Here is an 18,572-nt window from a genome sequence, read left to right on the forward strand (position 1 = left end):
GGAAAGTGTGAGGTTATGCACTTTGGCAGGAAAAATCGTAGAGCAAGTTATTATCTTAATGGCAAGAAACTGGAAAGTACTGAAGTGCAAAGGGATCTGGGGGTCCTGGTGCACGAAACTCAAAAGGTTAGTATGCAGATGCAGCAAGTGATTAAGAAGGCCAATGGGATGTTGGCTTTCATTGCTAGGGGGATAGAATATAAAAATAGGGAGGTATTACTTCAGTTGTACAAGGTATTGGTGAGGCCGCACCTGGAATACTGCGTACAGTTTTGGTGTCCATACTTAAGAAAGGGCATACTTGCTCTCGAGTCAGTACAAAAAAGGTTCACTCGGTTAATCCTGGGGATGAGGGGATGGACATATGAGGAGAGGTTGAGTAGATTGGGACTCTACTCATTGGAGTTCAGAAGAATGAGAGGCGATCTTATTGAAACATATAAGATTGTGAACGGATCGGATTGGGTGGATGCGGGGAAGATGTTCCCGATGATGGGTGAAACTAGAACTAGGGGGCATAGTCTTAGAATAAGGGGCTGCTCTTTCAAAACTGAGATGAGGAGGAACTACTTCACTCAGAGGGTGGTAGGTCCATGGAATATGCTGCCCCAAAAAGCTGTAGAAGCTACATCATTACTTAAATTTAAAACAGAAATAGGCAGTTTCCTAGAAGTAAAGGGAATTAAGGGTTACGGGGAGCGGGCGGGAATTTGGACATGAGTCTAGGTTCGGATCGGTCATGGCCCTGTGGGTAGCGGAGCGGGCCCAGGGGCCGTGTAGCCTGATCCTGCTCCTATTTCGTGTGTCTAATTCTGTTAGATTCAGGAGATGGTTCTGTGACAGTGGATTGGCGGTTAGGATCAGATCAGCCATGATCTTATTGTATGGCGGAGCAGGCTCGAGGGGCCGATTGGCCTACTCCTGCTCCTATTTCTTATGTTCTTATGTTCTTATGACTACAAGCGGCTATTCTCACATATACCCTTGAGAGATACAAAGATTGTCTTGAAGACGTACACGGGGCAAAAAGTCTACCCCAAAGGAAAAATAAGGGTGAACGTTATATATAATGGCAAGTAAACACCAAAAATGGACCTATATGTATTGCCAGATGGAGGACCACCACTACTAGGATGTGAATGGATCCGGAAGATACAGCTAGATTGGCATTCCATACAGGCACTGACTGTGGCTGACAAAAAGGATGATGACATCACACCTGGGCAACTGTCAAAGATCCTAACTGACACGAAATAAGTGTTCCAGCAAGGACTCGGAACACTAAAAGGCATGACAGCGATTATTAAAATTGAAGAAAACGCAAGCCCAAAATTTTTTAAGCCCAGACCGGTACCTTATGCAATCCGCCCAGCCATCGAAGCAGAGCTAGAGAGTCTGGAACGTTCAGGTGTACTGTCCAAGGTAGACTGGAGCGAGTGGGCTACACCCATCGTCCCTGTGATGAAAAGGTCGTTGAGCAGCATGCCTGGGGAACCAAGGAAGGTTTGCATCTGTGGGGACTTTAAGGTAACAGTGAACCCGGTCCTTCACACCGTACAATATCCACTTCAGCAGATTGAAGATATTTTCGCCTCGCTACCTGGAGGGAAACGCTTCACTAAGATTGATTTGGCCCAGGCGTATCTGCAAATGGAGGTAGAAGAAGCATCAAAAAAATACCTCACAATCAACACCCATAAAGGTCTCTACCAATACAACCGGCTGGTATTCGGGGTAGCATCAGCTCCGGCTATTTGGCAGAGGGCAATGGAACAAGTCCTGCAAGGGATCCCAGGGACCCAGTGTTATTTGGACGACATCCTGGTCATGGGCGAAAATGACAGTGATCACCTTGCCAACCTGGAGCAGGTGCTCACTAGATTGCAGGAATATGGGCTCCGAGCCAACCGCCCCAAATGCGAGTTTTTTAGAAAACAGATCTCGTATTGTGGCCACGTTATCGATAAAGAGGGGTTACATAAGTCCCCAGAGAAGATTGAGGCAGTAGTCAAGGCTCCAGCACCGGAAAATGTGTCACAACTGAGGTCGTTCCTCGGGCTGGTAAACTACTACCATAAGTTCTTGCCAAATTTGCCTACAATACTACACCCACTGAACACCCTACTGCAAACTGGGGTGCCATGGAAGTGGAGTGACGAATGTAGACGAGCTTTCCAGAAGAGCAAAACACTAATCACATCGAAAGAGGTATTGGCCCATTACAACCCGGCATTACCAATTCGGTTGGCATGTGATGCGTCACCCTATGGCATTGGAGCGGTGCTGTCGCACAAATTCTTGGACGGCTGAGAGAGGCCAATAGCCTTTGCGTCACGATCGCTAACCTCAGCCGAGCGTAACTACGCCCAGATTGACAGGGAGGCCCTCAGCCTAGTGTGGGGAGTGAAAAAGTTCAATCACTATCTGCATGGGCAGAAGTTCACCTTGCTGACTGACCACCAACCACTTGTCTCCATCTTTAATCCAAAGAAGGGCGTTCCGGTGATGACTGCGCAACGGCTACAAAGATGGTCCCTTTTTCTAGGGGCGCACCAATATGAAATCGAGTATAAGGGCACGAAACAGCATGGAAACGCTGATGGGCTATCACGCCTGCCACTGCCTACTGCGGAGGAAGTACCAGCAGTGGATCCTGTCGAAATATTTCATTCGACTATAATTGAATGGTTGCCAGTAACTAACGTTGGTATAGAGAAGGAGACCCGAAATGACCCGACACTGGCTCGGGTATATGATTTGACGGTGAAGGGATGGCCAGCACATGGCGACTCACTGTTGCCAGCATTCTCATCCAGAAGAGAACAGCTGTCAGCATGCCAGGGCACCTTGATGTGTGGACCCCGAGTGGTAATTCCACCCAAGTTACGGGAGAGAGTGCTCAATGAGCTTCACGAAGGTCATCTGGGAGGGGTAAAAATGAAAAGCCTTGCTAGGGCTTATGTGTGGTGGCCGGGGATCGATCAGCAAATCAAGGACCTGACAAAGAGCTGCTCAGGATGCCAGAAGGTCCAAAATGCACCACCACATGCCCCTCTACACCCATGGGAGTGGCCCTCATCTCCATGGCAATGGGTGCATTTCGATTTTGCTGGTCCATTCATGGACTCAATGTTTTTAATAGCCGTGGATGCGCACTTGAAATGGCCTGAGGTGATCAAAATGTCCTCCACCACCACGGAGAAAACTATTGCAGTCCTACGGACCATTTTTGCCAGGAACGGCTTGCCAGAGCAGATTTGCTCTGATAACGGACCACAGTTTGTGTCCGAAGAGTTTAGAAGATTTATGAAAAGGAATGGGGTAAGGCATTACACATCCGCCCCGTATCATCCAGCCACAAATGGATTGGCTGAGAGGTTCATACAAACCTTTAAAAAAGCAGTAAAGGCCATGTGCGTTGACAACATTCCACTGCAGCACAAGGTGGACAATTTCCTGTTCACCTACCGGAATGCGACACATGCAGTCACCAACCAGGCCCCAGCCATGATGTTCTTTAACTGAAGGTTAAGATCTCGCCTGGATTTGCTCAGACCAAACGTACGAAGAGATGTTGAGAGTAAGCAATTCCAGCACATCCATGAGAAGCCAACAAGGAGCTTCAATGTAGGGCAACCAGTCTTGGCCCACGACTACCGAACAGAAAAATGGCAGCCAGGAACAATATGCACACGGCAAGGCCCACTAATGTACACAGTGGACGTTGGGGAGAGCATCGTGAGACGCCATGCTGACCAGATCCTAGAGTCAGAGGAACAAGTCAACCCCATGCCTCGCCCATACGTACCAGGTGATGAACCCGATGGACAGGTAGCATCTACCCCAGAAACAGTAGCATCGGAAGCTGATGAACCAACCGACGACAGGGGGCCAGAATCGCCTCCGCACCAAGAGCAAGACACTCGGGAAAGGCGCTATCCAGAAAGGATCAGGAAGCCTCCCCAAAGACAGAATTTATAAATAGACTATTTTCAGCTAATGTTGCATGTTAAAAGTGTTAATTGTAATTAGTTTGATGTTTAATTGTTAAATGAGTGTTATGGTACTGTTAATCTAAAAGGGGAGGAATTGTAATGTATGTACCTTTAAGGGGAGAACTACTTTTTACAGCTCCTGTATACTGTAGTACCAGCAGTGACCACACCTGTATATAAACCCTGAGTAGTGATCTGTATATTTAGTTCCAGAGTAACCCTCATTCAGTAAACACCTGTTGAATCGTTCCCTGCAGTCTGTTGTCTGATTATTGAAGGACACAACATTAAGATACACAGATCTAACACTTTCCTCCTTTAAGACCCTCCTTAAAACCTACCTCACCTGTCCTAATATCTCCTTATGTGGCTCAGTGTCAAATTGTGTTTGTTAACACTCATGTGAAACGCCATGGGACGTTTTACTATGTTAAGGTCACTATGTAAATACAAATGGTTGTTCTTCTGTACTGCCTGGTTTCCTGCTGGGAGTTAAAAACCACCCTAGTAAAACAATAACTAATTGATAGGGCAGTTTGCTAATGAGTCTTCCGAAAAGGAGGAAATTTAAAAGGAAGAGCAGTAAAAAATGAGGATTAAAAACATGTAAGAAATGTTTTGCTATGTTATAAAACAATTAATTAATGTCAGAAAAATGTCAAAATGATGAGTGTGACAATCAAGCAAAATGTATTTTCTTCTTTATTTGATACACAGAGGAATTAAAAACCTTTTTGATGTGCGTAGCTTTCTAGACCTGTAAACAGCTGCAAAGATTATCCTTGCAAATATTTATCCGCAGATTATGCCTGCACTGAACAGACTACACTAACAGCCGGATGACTGTCAGTTCATAAACATCTGTCAGTTAGTCAATAAAGATTATCAAAAAATTGCTAAAAGTAAATAGAGTAAATGGGGTAGATTACTGCCTGGGTGTTAAGTGTTGCCAGGTAGATTGCAGAAAGGAAAATTGGGCAGAAAGGATCGCTCGCTGGTAGCAGAACCTGCTTGATTTTACTTCCATTTTCCTTTCAGTGCTCCAGCCAATTGATGCTTAAAGCCCAGATAAAACTGACCATTTTCTTGTCTGGATCATGAGGGAATCATTTGAATTGGGAATTAAACTAAAGGATTGGAGGGAAAGGAACATAACATCTATCTTTTTTTAAAAAAAAGTCAAAGGGGCTGTTCTGTAAACTACAGACCAGTGAGGCTGAAATCTATCGTAGTTAAAATGTTAGAGGCTATCTTGAAGATGGATACCATGAAACACCTAGAAGACTATGAAGTTATCATGCAAAGTCAGATTGTCTTTATGGGAGACAGCTCATGATTGACAAACCTGTTAGAATTCTTTGAGCAGATACAGGAGCTAGTGATAAAGGGTTTTCAGAGTCCCGTTCACCCATCACCCCTGAGCTCGCTGACCGACATTGGTTCCCGGTTAAGCAATGCCTCAATTTTAAAATTCTCATCCTCATTTTTAAATCCCTCCATGGCCTCGCCTCTCCCTATCTCTGTAATCTCCTCCAGACCCACAACCCTGCCCCGCCCCCCACCCAAAATATCTGCGCTCCCCTAATTCTGGCCTCTTGAACATCACTGATTTTAATCGCTTAACCATTGCTGGCCATGCCTTCAGCAGCCTAGGCCCTAAGCTCTGGAATTTCCTCTCTGCCTCTCCACCTGAGTGCAGTTTAAACAGAGTGCTGCGAGTTAGGTGAGTCAGGGGGTTAGGTGTGGAGTGGAAGGAGGAGCTCCCTTGCTTCGCCTTTGTTTTTCCTAACTTTTCACCCTGTAGGAATTGGTTCTTACTTTACACCAAGGAAAGAGTCCGAGAGCGGGAGCAGTCATCCAACAACAACTGCGAAACCGCTAAAGTGACGTCACAACCAGGGAAGGAGCTGATTGGTAAGTAGGACCTGGTGAGTATTCCTACAGTCCAGTCGTTAAAGTAAAAGTAAGGTCTCTAGTTTAGAGTAAGTAGTGTTTAAAGGGAAGTAAGGTCCCTAGTATATTTATTATTCTTTAAGCTAAAGGAAGTAAAGGGAGTAAATTAAGGGTAGGACATGGCAGGGCAGCTCGGCACCGTGGAGTGCTCCTCCTGTGCTATGTGGGAAGTTAGGGATACTTTCGGAGTCTAGGGTGAACACATGTGCAGGAAGTGTCTCCAGCTGCAGATACTTGAAATCCGTGTTTCGGAGCTGAAGCTGCGGCTGGAGTCACTGGGGAGCATCTGCGAAGCTGAGATCTTCGTGGATAGCATGTTTAATGAGGTGGTCACACCGTAGGTAAGAAGTGCACAGGCAAACAGGAAATGGGTGACTGCCAGACAGAGTAAAAGAACTAGGAAGGTAGTGCAGGAGTCCCCTGGGTCCATCTCCCTCTCCGACAGATTTTCCATTTTGGATACTGCTGGGGAAAAGGTTTCTCAGGGGAATGCAGCAAGAGCCAAGTCCGTGGCACTACAAGTGGCTCAGCTGCACAGGAGGGGAGGAAAAAGAGTGGGAGAGCAATAGTGATAGGGGATTCTATTGTAAGAGGAACAGATAGACATTTCTGGGGCCGCAGACGTGACTCCAGGATGGTATGTTGTCTCCCTGGTGCCAGGGTCAAGGATGTCACTGAACGGCTGCAAGGCATTCTGAAGGAGGAGGGCGAACAGTCAGAGGTCGTGGTTCACATTGGTACCAACGATATGGGTAGAAAGAGGGATGAGGTCCTGCAACAAGAATTTAGGGAGCTAGGGAGCAGATTAAAAACTTTCAGAAGGCGTTCGATAAGGTCACACATAAGAGATTAGCATGCAAAATTAAGGCACATGGGATTGGGGGCAAGGTATTGACTTGGATAGAGAACTGGTTGGCAGACAGAAAGCAAAGAGTTGGAATAAACGGGTCGTTTTCCGAGTGGCAGACAGTGACTAGTGGGGTACCGCAAGGATCGGTCCTAGGATCCCAGCTGTTCACAATATATATTAATGATCTGGACGAGGGAATTGGATGTAATATCTCCAAATTTGCAGACGACACAAAGCTGGGTGGGAGGGTATGCTGTGAGGAGGATGTCGTGAAACTCCAGTACGATTTGGACAGGTTGGGTGATTGGGCAGAAACATGGCAAATGCACTATAATGTGGATAAATGTGAGGTTATCCACTTTGGTAGCAAAAACAGGAAGGCAGATTATTATTTGAATGGCAATAGATTGGGAGAAGGGGAAGTGCAAAGAGACCTGGGTGTTCTTGTGCACCAGTCACTGAAGGTAAGCATGCAGGTGCAGCAGGCGGCTAAGAAGGCAAATGGTGTGTTGGTCTTCGTAGCAAGAGGGTTCGAGTACAAGAACAAGGATGTCTTGCTACAGTTGTACAGGGCCTTGGTGAGACCACACCTTGAGTATTGTGTGCAGTTTTGGTCGCTTTACCTGAGGAAGGGCGTTCTTGCCATGGAAGGAGTGCAGCGAAGATTCACTAGGCTGATACCTGGGATGGCAGGAATGATATATGAGGAGAGATTATGTCGATTGGGCTTATACTCACTGGAGTTTAGAAGATTGAGAGGGCATCTCATCGAAACCTATGAAGTTCTGTCAGGCCTGGACAGACTAGATGCAGGAAGGATGTTTCTGATGGCTGGGGAGTCCAGAACCAGTGGCCATAGTCTAAGGATAAGGGGTAAGCCATTTAGGACTGAAATGAGGAGGAATTTCTTCACCCAGAGAGTGGTGAACCTGTGGAATTCTCTGCCACAGAGGGCGGTGGAGGCCAGTTCATTAAATATATTCAAGAAAGAGTTAGATATATTTGTTAAGGCTAAAGGGATCAAGGGATATGGGGAGAAGGCAGGGACAGGGTACTGAATTTGGATGACCAGCCATGATCTCATTGAATGGCGGAGCAGGCTCGAAGGGCCGAATGGCCTACTCCTGCTCCTATCTTCTATGTTTCTATGTTTCTAAAAGCAGGACCTCAAAGATTTTAATCTCTGGATTACTCCCGGTGCCACGAGTATAGGAATAGGAGGATAGAGCAGACGAATGCGTGGCTAAAGAGTTGATGCAGGAGGGAGTACTTTAGTTTCCTGGATCACTGGGTCTGCTTCTGGGGAAGGTGGGACCTGTACAAGTCAAACGGGTTGCACCTGAACCGGAATGGGACCAACATCCTTGCGGGGAGGTTTGCTGGTACTGTTGCGGGGGGTTTAAACTAACTTGTAAGCCTGCTAAAATCGCCATTACCTCATCCCTCTCGATGCTAATATGTTCAAGTATATCACAGTCCCCCTGCCCGATTTCTATGTCTACATCATCCTTCTCCATAGTGAACACAGATGCAAAAATTCTTTTAAAACCCCACCTACATCTTCTGGCTCCACACACAGATTGCCATTTTGGCACCTAATGGGCCCTACTCTTTCCCTAGTAATCCTCTTGCCCTTAATATACTGATAAAACACCTTAGGATTTTCCTTTATTTTGCTTGCCAGTGTTATTTCATGGCCCCTCCTCGCTCTCCTAATTTCTTTTTTAAGTATCCCCCTGCACTTTTTATACTCCTCTAGGGCTTCCTCTGTCTTTAGTCCTTTGTATCTGCCAAAAGCCCACCTTTTTTTCCTAATCCATTCTCGTATATCCCTTGACATCCAAGGTTCCCTGGGCTTCTTGGTCCCACCCTTGACCTTTACGGGAACATGTTGCCATTGTACTCTCTCAATTTCCTTTCTGAAAGACTCCCATTGCTCTGATGTGGATTTTCCTACAAGTAGGTGATCCCAGTCGACTTTGGCCAGATCCTGCCTTATCATATTAAAATCAGCCTTCCCCCAATTTAGAACCTTTATTTCCGGTCCATCTCTGTCCTTTTCCATGAGTACCTTAAATCTCACCAAATTATCGTCACTGTCACCAAAATGCTCACCTACTAACACTTCTACCACTTGCCCGGCCACATTCCCGAGAATTTGGTCCAGCACCGCCCCCTCTCTTGTAGGACTTTCTACATGCTGGCTCAAAAAGCTCTCCTGGATGCACTTTAAGAATTCTGCACCCTCTAATCCTTTCACACTCTGACTATCCCAGTTAATATTGGGGAAGTTGAAATCCCCCACTATTATTACCCTATTATTTGCACATTTCTCTGAGATTTACCTACATATCTGTTCCTCTATCTCCCCCTGACTGTTTGGGGGCCTATAGTACACTCCCAGCAAAGTGCTTGCCCCCTTTTTGTTTTTAAGTTCTACCCGTATGGCCTCATTAGAGGAACCTGTTAATATATCATCCCTCCTTACAGCAGTAATTGATTCTTTAATTAATATTGCGACACCCCTCCTCTTTTACCCCCCCCCCCGCTGTCTCGCCTAAAGATTCTATACCCCGGAATATTGAGCTGCCAGTCTTGCCCCTCCCTCAACCATGTCTCCGTGATAGCAACAATATCATACTCCCATGTGTTCATCAACACCTTCAGTTCATCCACCTTAATCGCAAGACTCTTTGCATTAAAATAAATGCCATCCAGACTTGCCCTATTCCCTTGTGCCATTACATATTTGCTCTGCCTTCCAAGCTGACTTGTTTTTTCCTCTATATTTGGCTGTACATCACCCCCTATTGTAGCTCCACTCTATCCCATCCCCCTGCCAAGTTTGTTTAAACCCCCCCCAACAGTGCTGGCAAACCTCCCCGCAAGGATATTTGTCCCGTTCTGGTTCAGGTGCAACCCGTTCGACTTGTACAAGTCCCACCTTCCCCAGAAGCAGACCCAGTGATCCAGGAAACTAAAGCCCTCCCTCCTGCACCAACTCTTTAGCCACACATTCTTCTGCTCTATCCTTCTATTCCTATACTCACTAGCACGTGGCACCAGGAGTAATCCAGAGATTACAACCTTTGAGGTCCTGCTCTTTAATCTGCTACCTAGCTACCTAAATTCTTGCTGCGGGACCTCATCCCTCTTCCTACCCATGTCGTTGGTCCCAATGTGAACCACGACCTCTGACTGTTCACCCTCCCCCTTCAGAATGCCCTGCAGCCGTTCAGTGACATCCTTGACCCTGGCACCAGGGAGGCAAAAAACCATCCTGAAGTCACGTCTACGGCCAGAGAAACGCCTATCTGTTCCCCTTACGATAGAATCCCCTACCACTATTGCTCTCCAACTCTTTTTCCTCCCTTCCTGAGCAGCAGATGCGCCCCCGGTGCCAGGAAGTTGGCTGCTGCTGCCTTCCCCTGGTAAGCCATCCCCCTCAACAGTATCCAAATCGGTATACCTGTTTGAGAGGGGGATGGCCACAGGCATCCCCTGCACTACCTGCCTGCTTCTACTGCTCCACCTGATGGTCACCCATTTCCCTTCTGCCTGTGCAGCCCTTACCTACGGTGTGACCAACTCACTAAATGTGTTATCCATGACCCTCTCAGCATCGCGAATGCTCCAAAACTCATCCATCCATGACACGAAAATTGGTGGGATGGTCAATTGCGAGGAGGAAAGCCTTAGGCTACAGGACGATATAAACGGGTTGGTCAGATGGGCGGAAAAGTGGCAAATGGAATTTAACCCTGAAAAGTGCGAGGTGATGCATTTTGGACGGACAAATAAGGCAAGGGAATACACAATGAGTGGTAGGACCCTAGGAAGTACAGAGGGTCAGAGGGACCTTGGTGTACATGTACATAGATCCCTGAAGGCAGCGGAACAGGTAGACAAGGTGGTTAAAAAGGCATATGGGATACTTGCCTTCATTAGCCGAGGCATAGAATATAAGAGCAGGGAGGTTATGATGGAGCTGTACAAAACGCTGGTGAGGCCACAGCTGGAGTACTGTGTGCAGTTCTGGTCGCCTCACTATAGGAAGGATGTGATTGCTTTGGAGAGGGTGCAGAGAAGATTCACCAGGATGTTACCTGGGATGGAGCGCCTCAGCTATGAAGAAAGACTAAACAGGCTGGGGTTGTTTTCCTTGGAGCAAAGAAGGCTGAGGGGGGACCTGATTGAGGTATACAAAATGATGAGGGGCATAGATAGGGTAGACAAAGAGGAACTTTTCCCCTTAGTAGGGGGGTCAATAACAAGGGGGCATAGATTCAGGGTAAGGGGCAGGAGATTTAGAGGGGATTTGAGGAGGAACTTTTTCACCCAGAGGGTGGTTGGAATGTGGAACTCAATGCCCAAAAGGGTGGTAGAGGCAGGAACCCTCACAACATTCAAGAAGCATTTGGATGAGCACTTGGAATGCCATTGCATACAAGGCTATGGACCAAATGCTGGAAAATGGGATTAGACTGGACAGGGATGGATGGGCGGCGCAGACACGATGGGCCGAAGGGCCTCTTTCTGTGCTGTAAAACTCTATGACTCTATGACTCTATCCGCAGCTCCAGCGCCTCAATGCGGTCTGCTAGAAGCTGCAGCTGGATACATTTCCGGCACACATGGTCTTCAGGGACACCGGCAGTGTCCCTGAATTCCCACATAGCGCAAGTGGAGCATAACACGGGGCTGGGCTGTCCTGACATGACTTACCCTTTAATTAATTTAAATTAATTCAATACCACCAATTAAAGATATACTCTAGGGCGCTTGTATGGCAGAAGTCCCCGCTACACCAGAGAGACCCTAGAAAATATAAGCCGCAGAATTGAAGTTACCTTACAGCTAAATGATATATTTAAGGGCCCTGGTTTATAAACAGTCCCCGCTACACCACAGAGACTTTAGAAACTATAAACCACAGAGTTAAGATTTAAAAAGAGAGAAATACTCACCAACCAATCACTTACCTGCTTCCTGGTGACGTCACACTTTGATTACTTTTTACCTCTCTCCCCCGCTGCTGAATTGGTATGCCTCGTTCGCTGCCACCGGTTTTATGCTCCGCCTCGCCTCTGCTCCACTCTCAGGTCCAGCCGCTGTGGTCGGGCCTCGTTCGCTGCCGCCGGTTTTATGCTCCACCTCGCCTCTGCTCCACTCCCAGGTCCAGCCGCTGTGGTTGGGCCTCATTCGCTGCCGCCGGTTTTATGCTCCACCTCGCCTCTGTTCCACTCCCGGGTCCAGCCGCCGTGGTCGGGCCTCGTTCACTGGCGCCGGTTTTATGCTCCGTCAGGGGGAGATCATGTCTGACCAATTTGATTGAATTTTTCGAGGGGGTGCCTAGGTGTGTGGATGAGGGTAGTGCAGTTGATGTAGTCTACATGGACTTCAGTAAGGCTTTTGACAAAGTCCCACATGGGGTCCAGGGGATCCAGGGCAATTTGGCACATTGGATCCAAAATTGGCTTAGTGGCAGGAGGCAGAGGGTGATGTTTTTGTGACTGGAAGCCTGTGTCCAGTGGTGTACCGCAGGGATCGGTGCTGGGTCCTTTGCTGTTTGTAGTGTACATTAGTGATTTAGATATGAATGTAGGAGGTATGATCAGTAAGTTTGCAGATGACACGAAAATTGGTGGAGTGGTAAATAGTGAGGAGGGACGATATAGACGGGATGGTTAGATGGGCAGAACAGTGGCAAATGGAATTTAACCCTGAAAAGTGTGAGGTGATGCATATTGGGAGGACTAACACGACAAGGGAATAAACAATGAATGGTAGGACCCTAGGAAGGACAGAGGATCAGAGGGACCTTGGTGTGCATGTACATACATCCCTAAAGGCAGCAGGACAGGTAGATAAGGTGGTTAAAAAGGCATATGGGATACTTGCCTTCATTAGCCGAGGCATAGAATATAAGAGCAGGGAGGTTATGATGGAGCTGTACAAAACGCTAGTTAGGCCTCAGCTGGAATACTGTGCAGTTCTGGTCGCCACACTATAGGAAGGATGTGGTTGCATTGGAGAGGGTGCAGAGAAGATTCACCGGGATGTTACCTGGGCTGGAGCGCTTCAGTTATGAAGAGAGACTGGACAGGCTGGGGTTGTTTTCCTTAGAGCAGAGAAGGCAGAGGGGGACCTGATTGAGGTGTACAAAATATGAGGGGCATAGATAGGGTAGATAGAAAGGAACTTTTCCCCTTAGTAGAGGGGTCAATAACCAAGGGGCATAGTTTCAAGGTAAGGGGCAGGAGGTTTAGAGGGGATTTGAGGAAAAACACATTTTCACCCAGAGGGTGGTTGAAATCTGGAACTCACTGCCTGAAAGGGTGGTCGAGGCAGGAACCCTCAGAACATTCAAGAAGCATTTAGATGAGCACTTGAAACATCATAGCATACAATGCTACGGACCAAGTGCTGGAAAATGGGATTGAATTGACAGGGCTTGATGGCCGGTGCGGACATGATGGGCCGAAGGGCCGCTTTCTGTGCTGTATAACTCTATTATGGGCTCGATTTTCCAACCCCCGAGGAGACGGTTTTGGAGGTGGGAGTGGTGGGAAAATTGCAGAATCGGGGGGCAGGAACCCATCCTGCCCCCAACCCGCCTCCGTGCCAATGTCCCAGGAGGCGGGTATCCGACCTGTGCTGGGAGCCGCCTCCCCGAGGCGGGAAGGGGATTAGTGCCAATTAACTGCCTTTTGACAGGTAGTTAACAGGCAGTTATTTTCCTAATCCCTATTTTTAGCCCTGAAGTGTGGGCTGTCCGACGGCTCTGAACCACGCCAAGTTAGCAAGGCGGACCGTCGGTCTGCAGGGGTTGGAGGGGTCGAGATGTCCGTTGTGCAGGTGAGTGATGGGTGCATGTGTGCAGAGGTAAGTGTTTGAGGTAAGTGTAAAGTGTTTTAGTAAGTTTTACTTACCTTTACTTTCTCCTGCAGGCTTCCTTCCTTCAGTTCTCGGGAGTCCCTCAGCTCACCGGCACAGAAAGCAGAATGGCCGCTGAACTGTCAAAAGCTGCAGTCTCTGCTTTCTGGTCTGGAGAGCTCTCTAACTGAGTCTGAGTAGAAGGACTCAAGTTAGAAGACAGATTGTCAGTGTTTGACAGCTTCACAGAGCTGTCAAACGCTGATATTTCATCTGTCAAAAGCTCTTGACAGATGAAATGTTAATCGCTGATGTCACCAGTAACCAGGTGTCCCTTAATTGGCCTGCTGAGCCCGCTGGGTGGGATTAACAAGGTCAATCAAGGGAAAATAGCGTGGGTCGGCCACAAGTCGATGGAGGCGGGACTACATCCCAAAAAGTGGGAATCCTGCCTCCAAAAGCACCCCATTGACAAAATCGAGCCCTATGATTATGGAGGAAAAATTCAGTTAGTTTGCGCCTCCCGTTAGCGCCTTAAGGGGGCGCTAATGGGGCGCAAAACAACTAGCGCCTGTGCGCGGCGATGTTTGCGCCATTCACGAAATTAACTAGACAGTTTGCGGTGGCGCTAAACACTACCGCCACGATCTCCTGCGCTGGCAGATCGTGACATCAGTCGAGTGTTCAACGCCCTGGTAGCGCCCCAGACTGGATATTGAGTGGCACCCCCTGCCTTACCGCCTGCCGCTAGCAACGACAGGTTGAGAGGAGCATTTTGCAGTCAGGAAGGGACTGGGTGAGCGCCATTTAAAGGCGACCGCTTCCTGCCTTTTTTTGTTGGTGACATTTTTGCACCACGCATTCTGAGAGAGAGAGAGAGAGAGAGAGAGACTTCTGGAGAGATTCAATGCTGTCTGAAGGAGTTTTGGGTACTGAGCAGCACTTTGCAGGTTCATTTTGATTTGCCCTTCCTTGTATCGATTTAGAAGAGACTATGGGGGCTGCACTCTGAGTTCTTTCCCAGGGCCTCTCCATTGTTCTTCCCAGCAGATTTGATGTACAGGTCTCTCCAGGCCGAGATTCAAGGCTGCAATGAGCAGGATGTGGATGGAGAGCAAGATCAACACTCCCCTTTAAGAACTGGCCGGCGCCATTGTGTCTGTGTTCCATTGCTGACTGACATCACATGAGCTTTGCCAGCGCTCTGAGGTAACGCCTCGCTCCTCGGCCTTTGCGCCTTAAGACAATTGTGAAGCGCCTGATTTAGCGCTCCAATCACCTCCAGGGGCGATAAAAGCCAAGTTTGCAGTTGGAGGCAATAATTAGTGGCAGGCACTAATCTTTGCGCCCGGCCGATAATTGCACCACAAATGGGGCGATACTGAATTTCTCCCCCTAAGACTCTATGACGTCTCTTTCCTCCTTTAAAACGCTCATTAAAACCTACCTCTTTGACCAAGCTTTTGGCCATCTGCCCCAAGTTTTCCTTATGTGGCTCGGGGACAAAGTTTGTTTTCCTGTGAAACGCCTTGGGATATTATACTACGTTAAAGGCGCTATATAAATACAAGTTGTTGTTATTGTTGTTGTTGTTGACAATATTTATCTAAAGTTCAGCAAGGTTTCTGATACAGTAATCCATTGAATCACAGAATCACAGAAACCCCACAGTGCAGATAGAGGCCATTTCGGCCCATCGAGCCTGCACCGACACATATCCCACCCGATCCCCGTAACCCCCACACCAACACATATCCCACCCCACCCCCGTAACCCCACGTATTTAATCCCCCTAACACTAAGGGTCAATTTATCATAGCCAATCAACCTAACCCGCACATCTTTGGATTGTGGGAGGAAACCGGAGCACCCGGAGAAAACCCACGCAAACACAGGGAGAATGTGCAAACTCCACACAGACAGTCACCCGAGGCTGGATTTGAACCCGGGTCCCTGGCGCTGTGAGGCAACAGTGCTAACCACTATGCCACCGTGCTGCCTAGGAGGTTGGTCTATCAGAATGAAAATCACTGAACAGCTAAGCAGTCACTGACTTGGAATGGTTACTGCTGCAATAAAGAAGAGAGCGATTGGTAGCACATGGAGCTGCCGTGATAGATAGCTGTTTGTTCTTTAGCTGGAAGCTCTGCCACAATAGGCACCTTTTTTGCAAGGGAAGCATATTTGTCCTGATGACAGCAGTTTCTTCATGGACCTAGGCCAAGATCTGGTCTGAATCTCTTGATGGGCAGACCTCCACCATACTGAGGGCCAGCATGCCTCATTGAGTCAGGCATACTCGATGTAACTCAGAATGGGGACAAGGAAAACCTGGGCCTAGGAATTCCCTCCTCCTGGCCCCACACCCCACCCTGTCTGATGTCAAGGGTAGATGGAGGTTCTGCCCCAAACAGGCTCCTTTCCAAAAACTAGAACTGGAGGCCAAGACCTGGATACAGCAGGTCCCAGCACAATTGTTGACCTCTCCACTGCACTTCCAGCAGGATTACGCTGGGAGTGCACTACTCAGGGGAGCGATTGTCCACTCTACTAATACATGGAGCAAAATATAATTGTAAAGAAAAAAAAACATCAACTCTATACAATAATCTCTCTTTAAAAAGCCTACTTGAACAGGTCAGGTTCCAGAATTCCTGATGTTCACATTTAATGAGAGAAAGATTGGCTCTGTAGGTGCAACCTTACTTGAAGACATGGAACCTTACTTCTAATAAAGATTCAGGCCCCAAAGTTCCAGTCAGGCCACTTAAATGATGGAAGAGTGGAAGAGCACACAGAGTCTGCCTGAGTAGGGAGGCCCATTACACCATCCCAAATTATGGAGATGGGAGTAAGGATGCTTCAGCAGCACTCACCCTGATGAGGCCTGGTGATACCATATTATTCTGACGGTTGAGATGAGACTAAGGATGGCCCAACAGAAATGTTTACTGCTCCTCATGGTGCTATGTGGCCATTTTTAGAAGGTAATCAGGACAGAATTGATTACCTTTGGCTGGAAGAATGTTGGGGCCTTTTCTGGGAGTACCACTGGTGGAAGGGTATAATTACAAGTTTACATAGACGGTTTCTATAAATGTGGATGGAGGAATCTATAATGGGAATATAAAAATAAGGACAGAATTCATTACTTTAAAATAGAGGCTGAATTGTATCTGCACTCATTAGTTCAATTGTCCCATGGCCTTTAATCCTACTTCACCTGAACGCTGTATTTGATTCTGACTCGTTGAGGGTGATTTTAACTTGTTGCACCTGGCAATAACGGGGCAGTTATGACTTCAAGACGAGGTCGATAGCCTTACCACTTCATTAGCACTGACAGTGAGGCCGGTGCCTGCCTTTTTGACAGGTACCTGCCTGTATCAGACAGTAGGTCACTTTTAATATGCAAATTAGGGTACTAGGACCCCGATTGCAATTTTAGGTTGGAACTGTCAGAGTGTGCACTGTGCATCAGTTATACGAGTGATAGTAAATTTGAGCTCATCCAAAAGTCCCGTTCACCCATCATGCCGGGAATGGTTGCATAGTGGTTCTGTTACTGGATTAATAATCCAGAGGCCTGGACTAATGACTGGAAACATGAGTTCAAATCTCACCATGGCAGCTGGGGAATTTAAATTCAGTTAATTAAATATTGCCATAAAAATCCATCTAGTTCACTAATGTCCTTTAGGGAAGGAAATCTGCCGTCCTAACCTGGTCTGGCCTATATGTGACTCCAAACCCACAGCAATGTGGTTGACTCTTAACTGCCCTCTGAAATGGCCTAACAAGTCACTCAGTTGTAACAAACCGCTACAAGAAACAATAAGAATAAAACCAGACGGACCACCCGGCATTAGCCTAGGCACCGGCTTCAGACACAACAAAGGCACACCCAGCCCAGTCGACCTTGCAAAGTCATCCTCACTAATATCTGGGGACTTGTGCCAAAATTGGGAGATCTGTCCCTCAGACTAGTCAGGCAACAGCCTGACATAGTCATACTCACAAAATCATACCTTTCAGCCAATGTCCCAGACTCCTCCATCACCATCCCTGGGTATGTCCAGACCCACCAGGGGTGGCAGCACAGTAGTATACAGTCGGGAAGGAGTGGCTCTGGGAGTCCTCAACATTGACTCCGGACCCCATGAAGTCTCATGGCTTCAGGTCAAACATAGGCAAGAAATCTCCTGCTCATTACCACATACCACCTTCCCTCAGCTGTTGAATCAATAATTCTCCATGTTGTATACCACTTAGAAGAAGCACAGAGAGCAGCAGGGCACAGAATGTACTCTGGGTGGGGGACATCAATGTCCATTGCCAAGAGTGGCTTGGCAGTACTACTACTGACCGAGCTGGCTGATCCTGAAAGACATAGCTGCCAGACTAGCCAGTGGCAGGTGGTGAGAGAACCAACATGGGGAAAAAATCTACTTGACCTTGTCATCACCAATCTACCTGTCGCAAATGCATCTGCCCATGAGTGTATTGGTAGCAGTGACCACCCCACAGTCCTTGTGGAGATGAAGTACCATCTTCACACTGAGGTGGGAAGCTGCAACACAGGATTACATGCATGCTAAATAGCAAAAGCAGCATGTTATAGACAGAGCTAAGCGATCCCACAACCAATGAATCAGATAAAAGCTCTGCAGTCCTGCCACATCCAGTCGTGAATGGTGGTGGACAATTAAACAACTAATGGGAGGAGGAGGCTCCATGAATATCTCCCTCCTCAATAATGGTGGAGCCTAGCACGTGACAGCAAAAGACAAGACTGAAGCGTTTGCAACCATCTTCAGCCAGAAGTGCTGAGTGGATAATCCATCTCAGTCTCCTCCTGAGGTCCCCACCATCACAGAAGCCAGTCTTCAGCCAAATTG

This window comes from Somniosus microcephalus, chromosome 2 (genome assembly GCF_052327205.1).
Source record: "Somniosus microcephalus isolate GS21.2 chromosome 2, FLI_Smic_1.0, whole genome shotgun sequence".
NCBI classification, from domain to species: domain Eukaryota; kingdom Metazoa; phylum Chordata; class Chondrichthyes; order Squaliformes; family Somniosidae; genus Somniosus; species Somniosus microcephalus.